Genomic DNA, 19,600 nt, shown 5'->3' with positions numbered 1-19,600 from the left:
TTGGAAGGGAGGACTTCTGCATTCTCATTGCTGCTAATAGAAGAACGTGTTACTTTTATGAGAGGTTCTTTTGCCAGACCTTGTCCATAGCTGCTTCTACTCTGATTTGGGAATGAGTCCAGGAAGTTTGCAATTTCAAATTTTGTCCCAATTTCCTACAGGTACTCTCGTCCTCTACTCCATGAAATTATGAGGTAGTAGATGATATTTGAGAGTTGAAATTACTATTTTAAAACTATCATACCCTAGATTCAGTGATTACTATCCAGTTTTTTGACTTGAATATTTTCTACTTACTTTTGGGGGGGAGGGGAAATTTACTTTTCTAAAAGATTTATTTCTAACAATGAAACATGTATTAATTTCCTGAGACTACTGTACTAAATCTTCAAAAATTGGTGGCATAAAACAACGGAAATTTATTCTCTCACAGTTCTGGAAGCTACAAATCTGAAATTCAGCAGGACTGTGCCTCCTCTGGTTGCTCTAACAGAGAATCCATTCTTTGCCTCTTGTACTTTCTGGCATTCTTGGGCTTGTGGCCACATCACTCCTGTCTCTGCCTGTATGTTCAGGTTTCTTTCTCCTCTGTGTCTGTGTTATTTCTCTTTGCCTCTCTCTTATAAGGTACATGTGATGACAGTTAGAGCTCACCCAGATAATCTAAGGTAATCTCATCTCAGAATCCATAATTTAATTATATCTGCAAAGTTTCTTTTTCCAAATAATGTCACATTTACAAACTCCAGATATTAGAACCTGACATTTTGGGTAGTGCTTATTCAACCTACTATAAACTGTTTAACCAATATACTAGCCTTAGAGGCATTTATCCTTCAGGGTTAGATTCCGCCCCCGCCCCCATACTGCGCTTAGTGTGACTCATGTGTTTTGTTTATTTATTTGTTTTAGATTGTATGATTTATTTGAAATACACATACTTTGGGGAGTAGGTGTTGTTAAAGTGAAATCGCTTTGTAGCAACTTCATTCACTATCCATATACCTGATCTAAGCTTTTTTTTTTTAAAATAGTTTTGTTTTTGTTTTTTTTTAAAGATTTTATTTATTTGAGAGAGAGAATGAGATAGAGACAGAGAGAGCATGAGATGGGGGAGCGTCAGAGGGAGAAGCAGACTTCCTGCTGAGCAGGGAGCCTGATGCGGGACTCGATCCCGGGACTCCAGGATCATGACCTGAGCTGAAGGCAGTCGCTTAACCAACTGAGCCACTCAGGCGCCCCTGATCTAAGCTTTTAATATCAGAGTGAGGAGTTGTTCAAAGTACTAAACAAAACATCACGTGCTATGTGTCAGCCATATCAACAAAAATGTTTGCCAATCTTTAGTCTAGTCCACACAATTGTAAAAGTTACTGGTGAAAAAATGCGGAAGGTACAAAGAAACCACTTGTAACACAAAGGATGATATTTTCATTCATACTTATGGAAAAAATAGAACTATTGATATAGAACCCACATTGACAGCACCTTCCTTCTAGAGCTCCAGACTTTATGAAGGAGAAAACTGAATCCTATCCTGAGTAAGTGGTTGTGCACCCAACCAGAGGCAGCCTGGGGCTAGAAACCAGGTTCTTTGGTTACAAGGCCAATCAGCCCTCCCTCTAACACTTGCTGGGAAAAGCCTTCTACTTCATTAAATCAGTTTCTCAATGTCTCAAAGAGCCCGGCAATAATAAGAAATAAATGTCATTATTTATGAAGGTAGGTTAAATATTATGTTATTTCAAGAAAGAAAAAAAAATAAACATAAATGCAAGAAAATTCACCAGAAATCTTCATCTAAAAGCTACAGAGAACATAAGAAGAAGGAGGAGGAAGTGGAGGAGGGGAGGAGGGGGAAGGGGGAAGAGAAAGGAAAAAAAGATATAGCAGGAGGGGAAGAATGAATGGGGGGAAATCGGAGGGGTAGACGAACCATGAGAGACTATGGACTCTGAGAAACAAACTGAGGGTTCTAGAGGGGACGGGGGTGGGGGAATGAGGGGTTAGCCTGGTGATGGGTATTCAAGAGGGCACGTTCTGCATGGACCACTGGGTGTTATGCACAAACAATGAATCATGGAACACGACATCTAAAACTAATGATGTAATGTATGGGATTAACATAACAATAAAAAAATTATAAAAAAAGAAAGATAACTGTACTAAAGCAGGGGAAAATGTATCTTAAGATTTTTTGTTGCTATGGTAACAATACACTATTTTATCCATTCTTATCAAAATGTATGAATGTAGGACCCCCTCCCAATAGATGAAGTGTACAGCTGCTTAGTAAAGGGTAAAGAGCAGTACAAAATATATTTTCACCTGTTAACTAACTTGAATTTTTTTTAATTGGATTAAACAATGACAAGAAATTGAACACTTCTTGTCATTGTTTAACCCAATCAGGGGAAAAAAAATCACATTGATTGCAAGAAAAGAAGTCAGTTGCTCTTCTGCTCTCATGAATAAATTATTCCCGATAGATATACAATATTGTTGTCACTTATTAGATTAACTAGTTGTAACCTTATAAATCTGAGGCCAAGTGCCTGTGGAATTGGAGCTAATAGAAAAAAAATTAATGGGGATGAATGGGAGAGAGACAACGCCTGGCAGTGCTTCTCAAACCTCAGGCAGCACAGGAATCACCTGGGGATCTTGTTAAAATGCAGATTAATGAATCACAGGAGGAGTCAAGATTCCTTAGTTCTTACAAGGTCCCAGGTGATGCTGAGGTCTTTAGCCCACCATTCAAGTTTCGGCTATTGATGTGAGAGTTTACACAAAGGGTTGAAAAGCTGCAGAGAAGTTTGAGTGAACATAAAACACTAAACTTTCTAGAGTTGATATATTTTGTGTCACGATTCTGCAGATGACCAGACTGTCTGACGTATTTTGTGCAAGTCCAGTATCTCAGGTCTGACCAAAATGCCCTGAAGTTCCCTTCGGCTCGACTAAATTTTAGACAAGCTTCTTCCTCTCTGGGCCTCTGAACTCCCTTTTTTAAGAACATTTACATTAGAAAACTTGTAACTGTAAATTCTTCCTCTGCCCCTTTGATATGTGTATAAATCTTCTCCCAGACTCTGGCCGGTTTTACAACCCAGGAAATGTCTTTCTCAGGGACCTGGGAACCATCTCTTTGAAGTGCAAAACAGAAGGAGATAGTTACCACTCTCCCATTCTCTGTGGGAAGGTAAGAGCCCAACTTTAATAGACAATTAGCAAATACAGATGGACTAAACACAAAGAAGAGAATTTGCAAACTTCCCTGCCAAAGATGCTTCTATTGCCTCAAACTGAAAAATCTCAAGATTCCCCATACTTGAGCCATGCTTCGTGTCCCTTTTCGCTAACACTGGACGTTATCATTTTATGGGTTTAAAAATATATATATCCCTGAAGACAGCTTCAGAGCATCATTTTCTGGCCTCAAAACCCATCAATTTGGTCTCACAGAGGAGAGCTAATTGGACACTGTTCTCCCCAATTCTTGATTCAATCACCATTTTCTTTCCTCCTCAAATGACAAACACAAGCTCTCTGAGTATCAATTTGTGTATGCCTAAGAGATGTCTGAGACCCTAGATTCCAAATTTCTACATATACATAGCCGTGGTATTCCCCCTTGTTTGCTTTATGAATCATAACAACCGATATAATAAAATTATTTGCTTCATGTGTATACAAGGATTACCTATCTATCTCTATATATCTGTCTATAAATTCTTGTTGACATATTCATCTCAATATATGTCAAAGAAATAAATTTTACAGTTGGAAAAAATACCACTTAAATAAAATGAGACTTTAAAATTCTTTTACTTCCAAACATATATGATATTTCTGAATTATCAAGTATTTTCTCCAATATTCAGTATGTCTTATATTTTATATTACCTTACATATAACTTTTTGACAACTCATAAATAAGATTACTAACACTGACTGCATAATAAGAATGCTTTCTGTAATCCCTACACTTTACTGTAATCCTTACAACAATCTATAAATCACGTACTATTTATATCATCATTCTACCCATGAAGGAACTTGAAACACAGAGAAGTTAAGTAACTTGTTTAAGGTTATTCAGCTGACAAGTGGTGAAACATAGATCTAAGAATTTACCTCAGTAGCCTGAGAGCTTAACCATCAAATATGTTGTGAGGAGCAATGACTATTTACAATTATTTCTCAATACTTTGAAATTAATTGGAAATTGGGGGATATAGGAATCACTGCTAGACAACTTTGCATACCTTCATTTTAACAAATGGTAGAGGACTAACTGGAAAGACAGCTTAAATTTATAGTAGGGCTTTGAATGCTGTTCTTGGTTCTCAAACATCTGATGAGCAAACACTATATGATATACATTAAACATATATATAATATGTATATTATAAAATATATATGTTATAATAATATAAAATACATTTATGTTTTCATATGTCCAGTACAGATATATATCCTTCTTACTGAGATCATAAATTTTTTATCATATATCTTTGGGATAAAAAATTGTTATAAGATGGCAGGCAGTAATTTTATGAAAACTGTGATTTGTAGCTCTTTTTTATATTACTTTCATCAGTGGATAACTTATTTCAATGACATCCAAAAGATGGTAATGGTGCTATTTTTACTGAGATGTGCAAAGTATCTAGTAATGCTTTTATTAGAAATGGTATTATCTTAAGAGAATTAAAAGCCACAGATTGGAAGAAAATATTTAAATAATACATATCTGATATAGGATTTGTATCCAAAATATACAAAGAACTCTTCAAAACCAACAAGGAGAAAACCAATTTTTTTAAAAGGCAAAAGATCTGAACAGATACCTCACCAATGAAGATGCCCAGATGGCAAACAAACATTTGAAAGGATGTTTAGAATCATGTCATTAGTGAATTGCAAATTAAATCAAGATACCACTACACACTTATTGAGTGGCTAAAATTAAAAGCAAAACAAAAACCTGACAATGCCAAATGCTAGAGTGGATGTGGAGCAAGAGGAGCTCTCATTCATTGCTGATGTGCATGCCAAATAGTATATCCACTTTGGAAAGACTGGCAGTCTCTTCCAAAACCAAACAGTCTTACCATGTGCTCCAGCAGTCATGCTCCTAGGTATTTACCCAGTTTAATTAAAAACAAGTCTGAACAAAAACCTCCACACAAATGTTTACAGCAGTTTTATAAAAAATGGCACCAAAAACATGGATGCAACCAAGATATTATCAATAAGTAAATGGATAAACTGTGGTACATTCATACAGCGAAATACTATTCCTCAATAAAAAGAAATTAGCTATCAAGTCACAAAAGGGCATGGAGGAAACTTATGTGCTTACTGGTAAGTTAAAGAAGCAAGCCTGAAAAGGCTATGTAGGGCATGATTCTAATTACATGACATTCTTGAAAAAGCAAAACTGTAGAGACAGTAAAATGATTAATGGTTGCCAGGGGTTCAGAGTGAGAGAGGTAGGGATAAATAGTGAAGCAGAGGGAATTTTTAGGGTAAAACTATGCTGTATGATACTGTAATGGTGAATAATGACATTATCTACTTATCAAAACCGATAGAACACTACAACGCAAAGACTGAGCCTTAATGTAAACTGTGGATTTAGTAAATAATAATGTGTGGATATTGGTTCATTTATTGTCACAAATGCACCATGCTAATGCAAGATGCTAACAACAGAGGAAACTGTGTGTGAGGACATATATGAGAACTCTTTGTACTATCTTCTCAATTATTCTGGAAATCTAAAATTGTTCCAAAAAATCAGGTCTATTACTTTAAAAAAAAAATGATAAGCAACAGATAAACATGACACACCCATTAGTGACAACAATGTTCTCACTATATGTTATTGCAAGCTATATATACTCTTTTTGAGGTCCATTTATAAATAATTAAGTGTGAACAAGGACAAATTCCCAATGCAAATTGAAATAGTAAGCATTCTACTATTTAAAAATCTGTTCTGGGGGCGCCTGGGTGGCTCAGTCATTAAGCATCTGCCTTTGGCTCAGGTCATGATCCCAGGGTCCTGGGATAGAGTCCTGCATCGGGCTCCCTGCTCAGTGGGAAGCCTGCTTCTCCCTCTCGCACTCCCCCTGCTTGTGTTCCCTCTCTCGCTCTCTCTGTCAAAAAATAAATAAATCTTTAAAAAAAAAATCTGTTCTGACATGAATTAAACTAATTTAAAGCAAACTGTGAGGCCACAGATAAATAACAGAAAATGAAAATACACATTCTGAATTATTTGAAATTTTTATTTTAAATGGATAAAACAGATTAAAATAAATCCACCTGCCCGATGAATTGATAGTATGAATTGATAGTTATTTTTTTTAAAGTTAAGTAGCATTAGACTAGAAATTTAAGGCTAGTCTTTAAAAAGAAAAAAGCAGATATTTAATTTAAGAGCAGGATCTTCAAAAAAAAAAAAGAAGAAGAAGCAGAATCTTCAGAGTAAGAAAAACCTGGTTTCAAATTCCAGCTTTATATGACCTACTAGCTGAATGATTTGGGGATCAGTTACCTAACCTTGAAGTCTTTTTTTAATTCACATATAAAATGGAGATAATAATATGACTTCATCTATGCATCTGAAGCCTTAACATGCTCCCACCATGTACTAAGTGCTCAATGATAAGTCCTTATAAGTATTGTTGATATTATTGACAAAACATCTGATTTCCCAAATGAAAGCAATATCTGAGACTCAATTAGTTCTGCTTCTAATCCATAGAATTTCATATCAGGTAGGGATTGTTGAAGCAATGCTTCAATTTGGAGGTGAGAAAATTAAGGATTTTATGTTTGAGCACTTGCTGAATGCCAGATAACTAGTTAATTGGTGACTCTCCAGTCATTTATTTACTACACAGCCTTGTGTAGTATTCCTTGATTTTATCATGACTATAATGACTGCAGATTTCTTCCATCATCCTCATTTTTTAAAAAAAGATTTATTTATTTATTTGAGAGAGAGAGAGTGAGTGGGGGGAGGAGCAGAGGGATAGAATCTCAAGCAGACTCCCGACTGAGGGCAGAGCCCAAGGCAGGGCTCCATCTTGACCCATGAGATCATGACCTGAGCAGAAACCAAGAGTCGGAGGCTTAACCCACTGAGCCACCCGGGAGCCCCTCCAACATCATCCTCTTCCAGAAAGTTTTACTGAAAGGGATTTTTCTTTCTCTGAGTAAGGACAGTTTCATAGAACAACACTGGAATAAGTTGAAGCAAGAGACCCTGGTTATAGTTCTGATTTTTTCACTTGCCAAAAAAGTCTCCTTGCATGGAGGATATCATGCACTCTCATTGAATATTCAGTCTCTTCAAATGTTTATTGGATGATAACTCAGAATTTACTAGGAAGTGCTTTGTGTATAATTATTGGAAGGCTATAATAAAATGGTTTAAAAGTGGTATGAAAATCACAATGTGCAATATAAATATAAAGTTCTATTATATCTACGACACTCTGAGAGGGAGCTGAAAGCAGATTACTTTCAAAGGAATTCACTAGATTATTATAGCCAACATAAGAGTGCACATTCATTCGAAAAGGTGTTTTGTCTTATTTTTATTTATCCCTACTGCTATGAGAAGTGGATAAGACTTAATTAAGCAACATAACAGATTACAAGTATTGTCAGGATTAGTATTTGACAGCCAGTTGAAAAAGTGTGCCTTAAGTTCCTGAGAGTAATGCAATGTACACTGATAAAAATAGAAGTATGCATTTTATTTTTTTTTCAAAGATTTTATTTATTTGACAGAGAGAGACACGGCGAGAGAGGGAATACAAGCAGGGGGAGTGGGAGAGGGAGAAGCAGGCTTCCTGCGAAGCAGGAGCCCGATGCGGGGCTGGATGCCAGGACCCTGGAATCATAACCTGAGCTGAAGGCAGGCGCTTAACGACTGAGACACCCAGGCGCCCCTAGAAGTATGCATTTTAAACCTCTTTTCTATTCTGTAGCTCAATGTTGAAAAGATATGTTTTAGCTCCAACTTTTATAAAAGTAATATACCTTTAACATGAAATGAAGCTGTTAATGAAAAAAGATATCTTTAAAGTTCAAAATCAAAACAAATATATATATATCCTGAAATTTATAAGGTAAATGTGAGTTCTGTGCTATCTAAAAGAATGTTATGAATACTCTTCAGTAACAAAACTAATAGGTAACATAGTAGGGGAGTCACTAAGTATGGTCCTTTTAAAAAATCTTGCTGTAAGTTCTGTAAATAGAATAAAGAGTCTATGTTTTAAGTAGATGTCCTTCACAATCTTCAACCAACTTAACTTTAGTTATGCTATATTTAAACTATATTTGAATTGTGATTCTTATTCATTACTGTAACAAGAAGCCCTTACATCATTTGTTTAAAGAAAGGTGGAAAGAAGAGAGAAAACTAACTAATCTCAAGTATTTCTACACAGGACAAAAGAAGAATTTTACTTCTAAAAATTCTTGAGCAGATGGTGACTTTGGCAAAAGCATAGCAGATTGTTTTCAAAGACCCTGAAAAATGCATTGATATATTTGAAAATAATTTGCTGGATAGCTGTAAGGAGTCTTGTGTACTCCAGAAGATCTAAATTTTAATGGCATTGAGCCTGATGACTTGTCAGTCAAATGGACAAGGTCCCAAATTGAGAGGGATGGGATGGGGAGCAGATAATAATTAGCAAACTAACAACCAATTCTACTTCCTAAGAGTAGAGGGTAATGGGTGTGTTATGTCTATCTACTGCTTCAAGTACTTTCCAATGAATGAGCTGCTTGGAACATGTCTTTCTAATGTCATTCTAATGGCAAGTGAAAGACTTAAGAAAAAGGTAATAAAAATGTAAGTACAGTTTAGCATATTTTTGGTCCTGAATATCAGCAGTTTAAGAATGTTGGTGATAAGTCTCATAATTATCTAGTTAATTTATTATTAGTAACGAAAAGAAGAGCTTTGCCTTTGGAGGCTGTTCTTTCACACTGGATTAATTTCTGGTTTTCCCAAAGCACTGGATTATCTGATCTCTCTCATAATGCCTCACTCTGTGAAGAAAAAAGTCCTAACCTTAACAACCAGTTCAAGTCCATACTCGAAACTAATTATCTAAATTTACATAAGGGTAACATAATGGTGGGGAACAGCTAGGCTTAAGTTTACAGTTCAAGACCATCTTGACTGGGACACGATTTCCTTCATATATTTCCTTGCTATAGAATCATTTTCTTTCCGTTTCTAAAATTCTCCCTTTATGTAACTCAAGATTAGTGTCTAGTTTGCAGTTGTGGATAATTTCCAGATTACTATTTCATCCAAATGTAAAGGTTCCTACCAGCATTCATTAATGGCTAGTCACAGGAAACTGTGTTCTGTGGAGTAAATGAATTCTTGTGAGTTCTTTGGAGGATCACTTCCTCTAAATTTAAAAAAGGAGTGGGAAGGTTGTGCCTTAAGCACATGTTACTTTGATCCTCGTAGGTTAATCTTATTAGCAAGTTTATTTATTTAGCAACCATTTGAACCACAGTATCCCATTGCACTTGCCAACAATTTATGAAAGTCAACCACCATATGTCAGCTTTCTTTGAGGGGGATAATGCATCCTCCCCCAAGCCTAACATTAATACCCAAAGGCCTTACTGCCTTTCTGTTTCCCTCATTCAAATAAACCTAGTAATAAACATTCCTAAATAGATGATTGATAGAGACTTGGTAATAAATAACACAGAGGCTTGTATAAATTATGGCTAAAGAAAAATCCTCTTGGAAATTAATAAATGTAGTAAGGTACCATATAGCCCATTGCAGCATGCTGCAAAATTTACTGTTGAATGCATGTTATAAATTTGTCACTGAACAGGGAGAAATATGGAATCAAGCTTGTGGAACTATAGGCTCCAGGATTCGTTGTGAAAATAAAAATTTTCAAAAACTTTTTACAACAGTCTAAATAAAGTAGGAGAAATTCTGTACCCTTATATGAAATATATATTTCCCTACATACAAATCAAATTCTGAGAGAAACATTTACAAAGTAGGAAGTAGGTCATTACCAAAGGGCTCATAAAAAGCGCCTGCATTTTATAAGGCAAAAAATCAATGTAGTAAGTTTTTAAACTTTTGGTTTTTTTTGATTATTTTTTGTCTGAAGACAGAGGTTATCCAAACTTTCTCAAAATATTATTTTAATGGTAATAATGTTCAAAATCTCTGTTACTGGTCAATGTTTCTTGACTGGAATATAATGTAGATTCAAAAATATATTTGGTGCTTTATTTTATCTGTGTTATATGTAAAGCTATTACCTGAAATATATATACCAAAAATCTGCCACTCCTTATAGAACAGGAAAACTAAGTAAAATTTTAAAGGGTCATAAAAAATTTTAAGTAAACTAACTCATGAAGGTTAATGTAGTGGCAATACGCTTATTAAAGATATAATGTTAGTTTTATATCACGGCTGTAACAAATCATCACAAATTTAGTGGCTTAACACAATACAAATGTATTATCTTACAGTCCTGTAGACCAGAAGTTTTACCAGGCTAAGACCAAGGTGTCAGCAGGGCTACATTCTTTCTGGAGGCTTAAGGAGAGAATCTGTTTGCTTGAATGTTCCAACGTCTAGAGACCTCTTGCATACCCTGACTGTAGCCCCTCCTTATAGCCCCTCCTTCTATCTCCAAATCTAACAATGGCAGGTCAAGTCCTTCTCACAGGGTCACTCTGACTTAACTCCGGCCTCAAGTCTTCCACTTTAGGAACCCTGTGATTACACTGGGCCCATCGTAGATAATCCAGGATAATCTTCCTATTTTATGGTCCGCTGAGCAGCAAACTTAATTCCATCCCCAACCCAGATTCCTCTCTTCCATGTAACATAGCATATTTTTATGTTCTGGAATTACAGTGTGGTTATCTTTGAGAGGCCAGTATTCTGTCTATCAAGGTATATACAGAGATGCACAGTTTAGAATCAGTTTCATTTATGGACACAACATTCTTCAAAAATATCTAAATTTGCAAACTCAATTCTCACCAAAATAAAGAGTAAAAGGATACACAAAGCTTTATATTTATTCCATTTACAATCCTTTATTTGGGTGAGTACTTTACTTTTCCATCCCTTGAAGGTTTAATTGAAAAAAAATAAAGTGGATGAGATGTATATGTGTAAAAATTATGGAGAGCACAGAAAAAATGATATTCTACAATCTTCTTGAACTGCACATTGCTCTTAAAAATCTATAAGACTTGAGGATTTATGCATTCTATCCTGCCCCGGTTCTATTCTGAAATACACACAGTACTATCCCCTTATCATTTTGTAGCTGCTGTTCTCTTCGCTGTGTGTGCCAGGTTGGAAGATTAGAGGTCTAGGACTTAAAGAAATACAGAATAAATCAGCTGCTGTTCTCAGAGTGCCCTAGAGTCAAGTAAGTTTTAAAGAAATACAATTATGAAAAAGCATGCTGAATTGATGTATTTCATATATAATACCTCTTATTTCTCTTTCCAGTAATATCATCATGTCTAACGATGTCAAGAGAACACCTGATCACTCCCTTTCTCAAGTACATTCTCCATAATCTCTTAATATTTAAGGTTATGCATATCTAGTTAAGAGGGTAAGGCTGTAGTGTTAGAGTTATGAATATTGACATATACCATACATTGCTTAACACTTTTCTATTTGCAAATATCATTTTGAAAATATCATAAAAGGTCATCTTCATCTCCTGATGCTTAGGCAGAATTAAATATAATTAATTTAATCTAAGTAGATAAATATTCCACTTGTTAAAACAGACAAAAGTTTCAGTTTTTTCCTCTGATTGTTTGTAATATGGTGCTGAGTAAGGCAACATGAGCTAAGATAACAAAATAGGTGTTTTGAATGGGAGTCTGGAGAACAGAAGTCAGACTTAGGGTCTGGCAGCGACTGTATTTACACCCTAGATAAGTGAATAAAACACCAGTTCTTTTGGGGCGCCTGGGTGACTCAGTCAGTTAAGCATCTGCCTTTGGCTCAGGTCATGATCCCAGGGTCCTGGGATGGAGCCCCCCATCAGGCTCCCTGCTCAGCGGGAAGCCTGCTTCTTCCTCTCCCACTCCCCCTGCTTGTGTTCTCTCTCTGTCAAATAAATAAATAAAATCTTTAAAAAAAAAAACTGGCTCTTTTAAAAAGTATCTATCAATCGATCTATCCACCCATCATCTACTATAAAGTTTGTGTGCTCCACAACAATCTCTTTAATATTTAGTAAATCCACAATCTCTAATCTAACTTGTAAACATACTCTGGCCATTTTGCCATCACAAAGGCTAATTTAAAATTCATTGTGTTCATTATACTAATTTGCTTGCTTAGTTGCCCATCCTACTAAATCTTACTGTTCTTATTAGTCTAGAAGTAGTACCATGTAAGACAAATATGTAGGAGAAAACTGTTTTTACAAGACGCATTGATGACCCAAGAGTTGTAGTACTGTGGACAAGATAAAGTTATATTTATAGTTTTCAGCCAAATTTTAAGTGGTGATAGGGTCAGAGAAATAACTATATAAATAGCAAGTAAGTCATCCTATCCTTTTTTCATTGTGTTGAATCATAGGTTCTTTTTTTTTTTAGATTTTATTTATTTACTTGACAGAGAGAGACACAGCGAGAGAGGGAACCCAAGCAGGGGGAGTGGGAGAGGGAGAAGCAGGCTTCCCGCTGAGCAGGGAGCCTGATGCAGGGCTCGATCCCAGGACCCCGGGATCATGACCTGAGCCGAAGGCAGACGCTTAACAACTGAGCCACCCAGGTGCCCCGTATCATAGGTTCTTAAGATACAAACATAAACATGTTTTACTAATTTTATGGAAAACTCAGCTGTAATCTCTTCTGTCCATAAAATAGCATCAGATCAGACAACCTTGTGTTTATTAAAGGATGAATCCTTCTTACTCCGAGGCAAAAGAAATAGTTTAACTAATGTAATGAGAAGGATCAACAAGTCTTCTAGCTAGAACTATTTTTTATTGCCTGTTAAAAACTTATTACTGTTTGTTTTCTTTTTTTTTTTTAAGATTTTATTTATTTCACAGAGAGAGACACAGCGAGAGAGGGAACACAAGCAGGGAGACTGGGAGAGGGAGAAGCAGGCTTCCCACTGAGCAGGGAGCCCGATGTGGGGCTCTATCCCAGGACCTTGGGATCATTACCTGAGCCGAAGGCAGACGCTTAACGACTGAGCCACCCAGGCACCCCTACTGTTTGTTTTCATATGCTACTCTCTAGGTAGCATATGAAAGGGGTCAGGGGTTTGCAATCCTGAAAAAGCAACATAATTGCATGTGGAGTTTCTGAAGTTTTCAACCTCAGAGATTTTTTTTTTTTAATTTCATTTATTTATTTGACAGAGAGTGAGAGGGAACACAAGCAGGGGGAGTTTGAGAGGGAGAAGCAGGCTTCCTGCTGAGCAGGGAGCCCAATGCAGGGCTTGATCTCAGCACCTCGGGACCATGACCTGACCCAAAGGCAGTTGCTTGACTGACTGAGCAACCCAGGCGCCCCTTATTTTTCATTTATAGTGAGAGAAAAAGTACCTTCCACAAAATACTGTCTTGGTTGGTCAGAACTATCAGAAAAAGTCTTTTCTGGAACCAGCCTCTTGTTTTTTTCTGTTCCTCTGAAGCAACGTTGAAAAAATTCAATTTTAAAAATTAAAAGACTTTAAAGAATTATAGATCTATACTTATTCCCATTTGTCATTTTTATCCATAATAAATATACCAAATTCCTTTCACCATTTCTCAAAAACAAGCTATGTCTTGTGTTATGGTTTCATTTTTTTTAAACAAATATGTCCTCTGAAAATAAAGCATAACAAGGACCTATATAAATTACTGTAGTAGAATTGTTCACTTCCTTCAATGTATTGTGACTCATATGGCTGACATCCAGGCTATGCACTCCCAGGATAATACAACAAAATTTAACTTTCAGATATTCAGAAAAAAAGTATTGTAAACAGTTTATTTTCCAGGTAGCTGAAGACTAAAACTCCATCTTATTTGGGGTGCCTGGGTGTCTCAGTCAGTTAAGCAACCGACTCTTCATTTTGGCCCATGTCATGATCTCAGGGTCCTAAGATCGAGCCCTACATAGGCTCTGTGCTCAGTGAGTAGTCTGCTTGAGATCCTCTCCCTCTCCCTCTACCCTTCCCCCTTCTCACACATGCACACACTCTCTCTCTAAAATGTAAATAAATCTTAAAAAAAAAAAGCTCCGTCTTATTTTACAGATTCTTGTAAATCCAAGATCTCTGAGTGTTTAGAGATTTGGTATAGATTATTTTCTTTCTTTTTTTAGAAGATTATTTTTATTCCTTTTTTTATGATTGGTTGTAATAAATTGTGTTGTTTTGATTTCTTACAACTTTTTTTTTTTTAAAGATTTTATTTATTTATTCATGAGAGACAGAGAGAGAGAGAGAGAGAGGCAGAGGGAGAAGCAGGCTCCCAAGGAGCAGGGAGCCCGATGTGGGACTCGATCCCAGGACACTGAGATCATGACCTGAGCCGAAGGCAGACGCTTAACCATCTGAGCCACCCAGGCGCCCCTGATTTCTTACAACTTTGAATCATCTTGAATATTTTATTGACATTGGTGGCACCTTCCTCTTTCCTCTCAAGATGTTTTGTTGTAAATTGCTATCATCACGTCCTCAGAGTATCTGATGTCAAGAACTTAATTGTTAACTAGTACAAAGATTGGTCAATATCTCCTGGTTCTTCAGTATTAGGGACTACTTTTTCTTTGCAGTAGTATTTTCAAAGTACCAATTGTTATTCCTACTTCCTTTGATTCTTTAGAGAGAAGAAACTTCTTAGAAGGCCATTCAGTCAATACTTTATCAAAGTTACTAGTTTTAGAAAGATGAACATTCTAGAAGTATCCAGAAATTTACAAATACATGTGTGTACATGTTCCCTTTGTTTACAAATCACTTACATGTTGGGTACCAGTAAATAGATATCTTATAATGAGATTGTTATATACTTCACTACCCTATGTGTTAGACTTTACTGAAAATTACTGAGAGGTTTACTAAATATTCTTCATTCTCTACTATGCCTATTTTTCTTCATGGTATATGAAAGTATTTTCTTTGTAGAAATAGTAAATCTTTCCCATATTTTTTTTCTCCATCATATTTCAAATTAAAGTCCTTTTATTCAGTAAAGCTCTTAATACACTCAGGCTTCTATAATTTTGTCAAATATATGGAGTTCTCTTCAAAGGACTTGTTATTTTCATAGATCATAATTTAAAAAAACTATTTCTGTTTCTAGATAACACATGTATATCTGTTCTCAATACACATCCTCTTTTCTCCATCACTATTAAAATCTTCAAGTTGAAGAAGAAATTAATATATTAACCATGCCTCTAAATCTTTAAGTTTCTTATCTTCGCTTTATTCTTTACTTCAATCTTTCAATAAATATTTTTTAAGTAATAATTATATGGTAGGTACTAATCTATGTTTTGTGGATATAAGAATAGATAGAATGTACTCACTACTTTAAAATAATTTAGTGAAGGAAATATGCCTTTACAGAAACTGAAATGAGAAAGTGGGACATTGTGTTATGCAAAATTTTTCAAGAGAAGCAAAATTAAGGAGTGACTGTTCTGCCAGAGGAGTTGAAGAGGTAAAATTGAGCTGAACCATCTTTGGTGGATAAGCATTCAGATGGTGGAAAAGGGAGAAGTAGCTGTCCAACAGAGGGAGTGAATATGTCAAAAGGCATGAGAAATCATGGCTCACTTGGGGAACCACAGTGTGTACCATAAATTTTCTGTGAAGTGTATAGTTTATATATGAGATAGGAAGGAGATGATATTGGGAGTAATGATGGAGGTCATAGTATGAAGAGTTTTGCATACTACGCTAAAATTTGACTACACAGGTAATAAAATATTAAAATACTTTAAGCAAGAATGTGACATAAACAGATTTGCATTTTAGAAGAGTTATTTTTATGGAATATGAAGAATGAATTAGGTGGCTTAAAACTGGAAAAAGTAATACACATAAAAGTTGTAGACGAAGTTATGGTTGAGAAGATGGCTAAAAACACAGCTCAAGGGAAAAAAGGAGATATCTTTAAGAAAAGATAATAATTTCAAAAATAGAGTCATCAGCATGATAAAACATCACAGAAAGGACAGAAAAGACATAAAATAAAGATTGAAAATACGATATTGGAAATGGAATAACAATCCCAAAAGAGGAGTAGGAGTATAAACCGGATTGGAGGGGCTTTGAGATCTGAATGGAGTCACTTTAGATAGGTATGTAGACTACTCCCTAAACAGTGAATGAATGAATGAATGAATGAATGATTCTAATAGTCTATTCCTATGAATATTTAACTTATCAATTTAGCAAATATCCATATTAGGAGACTTAGACATTAGGAATATAATATGAACAAGCAAAGCCCCTGCCCTAAGGCCCTAAAGAGCTTTAATAGTATGATGGGTAAAAAGCTCTTTATTGTCTCTCTACTGCAGTTCTTTAGGCAAAAACAACAGTTACTTGGGCTAATGAATCTTCCTAACAAAGAAACTAACAGGGAGTAACAGGTTCTAAAGTGATGCAGTCCATTATCTCTCAACACTGTGTGGCAATTACATTTTTATGCACTAAGAGTGAAAGAGGCATGTATCTGCAGTTAAAGTTTTATGCATCACTATTTACAGAAGTGGAATAAATATCCATCAATGACATCATGCATACAAGAGCATTCATCAAGGGTTAGAAGAAGGAAAGGAATATCTGTGATTAATTGTTTATTCTTCAATTCATCAAGTGGTAAAATAAATATGCTTCGGTTTAATGGCTGACACATTCAGAGTAAGGAGTGGGATATTTGTTGGTTCAAACTGTGTATGTTACTAATTTCAAGAGCAAAATAAAAATCCATCAATGACATACCAAGTAATTGGAAATGCTTTGGAGGATTTGTCCAGAGATTTTATTTGCCCAAATTGCTTTCTCAGAACTTGTCACATCGAAAAAAAGTCTGCCTTAATTTGTTGATACATCAAGTTCTGTAGAGAACTAGTTATGGTTCAAAGATTTGCACAACTGTTTATATGACATATGACAACAAACCTAATATAGACCAAATACTATCATATTATTTATAAGTAATTTTACAGAAAACTCTAGCATCAGCAAATGTGGGAATTATATGTTAGACAGGTTTCATTAATTAAATACCAAAGTATGGTTTGAATTTTTGTAGAGGGTCTTTCTACTTTACCTATACGGTATAATGGGGCAATGTTTTATAGCTCTTTTCCTCTCTAAATTGAAAAGTATACAGCTTCTCAAATATGTTCAATAATACAGAGCTTTCTACTATTCGCAGCCCACTCCTGGAACACTGGCCATCAAACCAACAATATTACATCAAAACTTTCTGGCTTTATATGATGAATAAGGTATAAAATGGGTATCTTGAAAATTCAAGTTGCTGAGGACTGAAACTGGACCAGAACATAAATGTTTCCCAATTGCCTAGTCTGGAATAACTGAACAATATTAAATAAAAATGAGATTATTTATTACTACCATACAGTGATTTTGGACTAAGAGTAAGATAGACTGCTGTCCCAGTCTCCATATTACATTCTTTTAAAAAATCTGGATAAGAGAAAAAAGTATTTTAAATATCCATTTGGATTGAGGAAGAATATAAACATTGCATTATTGTGTCTCTCATAAAAATAGGAAGCAAATTATCATATCTAACTATTACTTGCTCTTCCCTTTGATGATACAACAGTGAAAATTTTAATTATTTTTTTGTTCACAATCTCTTAACAAGAACCATTAGAACCAAAAGACTAGCTTTTCTGAGTGACTCTTTTTTTATCCCATTTGCAGGAATTGGCAAGGAAGAAGTTTTGTTTCATGAAGTAAAGAATTTCCATTTTATTCTTTATAAGATAATTCAAGTCAAAGCCATTAATGATTAAATTTTTTTAAATGTCAAAGTGAAGTTTAAATCTCTTCTTCCTTGCTCCTCATTTCGTCAAGATTCTAGCATTAATGCTGTATAATTAGGACATAATATCCAGATCTTGGGGCACCTGGGTGGCTCAGTCAGTTGAGCGTCTGCCTTCGGCTCAGGTCATGATCCCGGGGTCCTGGGATGGAGCCCCGCATCGGGCTTCCTGCTCAGCGCGAGGCCTGCTTCTCCCTCTCCCACTCCCCCTGCTTGTGTTCCCTCTCTCGCTGTCTCTCTCTCTGTCAAATAAATAAAAAAATTTTTTAAATCTTTAAAAAAAAAATCCAGATCTTGAGAGGCAAAAGAAAAAAAAAAGTAATATACAAAAGAAGGAAAGACACTGTAATCACTGTTTCCCAACCTTTTTCATTTCACAGCAGGCTTAAAAAGAAAATATTTGCATGGCACATTGGATAAAGTGGGAAAATGCTCACAGTCAAAGGCAACCAGTCAAGATTCAAAATATAGAGATAAATCCTCCAATTGGCTTATCTGGTTATCTGCGCTTTGAGCAGGAGGAACATAGAATGTTTGATTTGAAGACTCACCAAGATTTAATTCAATAAGAGTTCCCCAAAGTAAAATCAGAGTGCTTCTGTAATTGACAACACAAACACATGGATGCCAAACAAGAAATGATGCTAGAAATGTAGCACATATATATTATTTCCATTTTGGAAATGAAAAACCCATATACATGTATGTATATGTTTGTCTTGTCCATATTCATAGTCTTATCAAGCTATTAGAAGTTAGAAAGGTAAGGATTTTTTTCACTATAGCTATCTATATACTTTAAAAAATGAGTATATACTTTCAAAAATGAACACATTTAGCTTTGCTCCGTGGCAGTATCGTAGCCAATGAGGTTTATCCGAGGCGCGATTATTGCTAATTGAAAACTTTTCTCAAAAACGAACACATTTAATATGAATATAGAGCTAGATATAAGTGTAGGTGTAGATGTACAAATGCCTGTGCTCATTGGAATGATGATTATTTCCCCTGCTTCTGTGAAATCTGTATGTTCAACAGGGAGTAGAAGCTTCATTAATTTTATAGACATGCTCTTTAAAGAAAGAAACAGAAGGTGAATGCAGTAATTGCTAAATTGTGCCAAAAGAAAAGAACAGTAGCAGTTAAGTGGCTAGTTAGTTTTTATTTATATGCTTAGAGATTAATATAATTGCTCTAACATATATTTTCCCTTGTATAACATCTCTTTTATAAAAAATACTAATTCCTTCAGAAAATAACATGAAATCTCTGCTTATATTCACTAAATCACTAATATTCAGACTGCTATTAAATGTCCAATAATTTTGATTAAACTAGGTCTTTAATAATCAATTAAATAAAATGGCATTATTCCCATTTAATCATCTCTGCATTCTTACTTCAAACTTTATTTTAAGAAAAGGGGGGGTCGTGAAAAAATTAGCCATAATCAAACAAACTAGTACGTATGGGTAAAAATATTG

The 19,600-nt window shown here is 35.3% G+C and overlaps 1 long non-coding RNA gene and 1 other non-coding gene across 2 annotated transcripts in view; one reads left to right on the top strand and one right to left on the bottom strand.

Annotated features, from left to right (window-relative positions):
• Positions 1-19,600, bottom strand: part of LOC145721443 (uncharacterized) — a 207,551-nt gene that overhangs the window by 80,526 nt on the left and 107,425 nt on the right. The window lies entirely within an intron of this gene.
• LOC115944331 (U4 spliceosomal RNA) lies at positions 18,954-19,089 on the top strand. Its single transcript, XR_004078892.1, has one exon. It is a non-coding gene; the product is annotated as a U4 spliceosomal RNA (small nuclear RNA).

This window comes from Leptonychotes weddellii, chromosome 5 (assembly GCF_054177405.1).
Source record: "Leptonychotes weddellii isolate Sample4059 chromosome 5, ASM5417740v2, whole genome shotgun sequence".
Classification (NCBI taxonomy): domain Eukaryota; kingdom Metazoa; phylum Chordata; class Mammalia; order Carnivora; family Phocidae; genus Leptonychotes; species Leptonychotes weddellii.
Note: the sequence above shows the minus strand (reverse complement) of the source record. Positions and strands in the feature narration are given on the sequence as shown.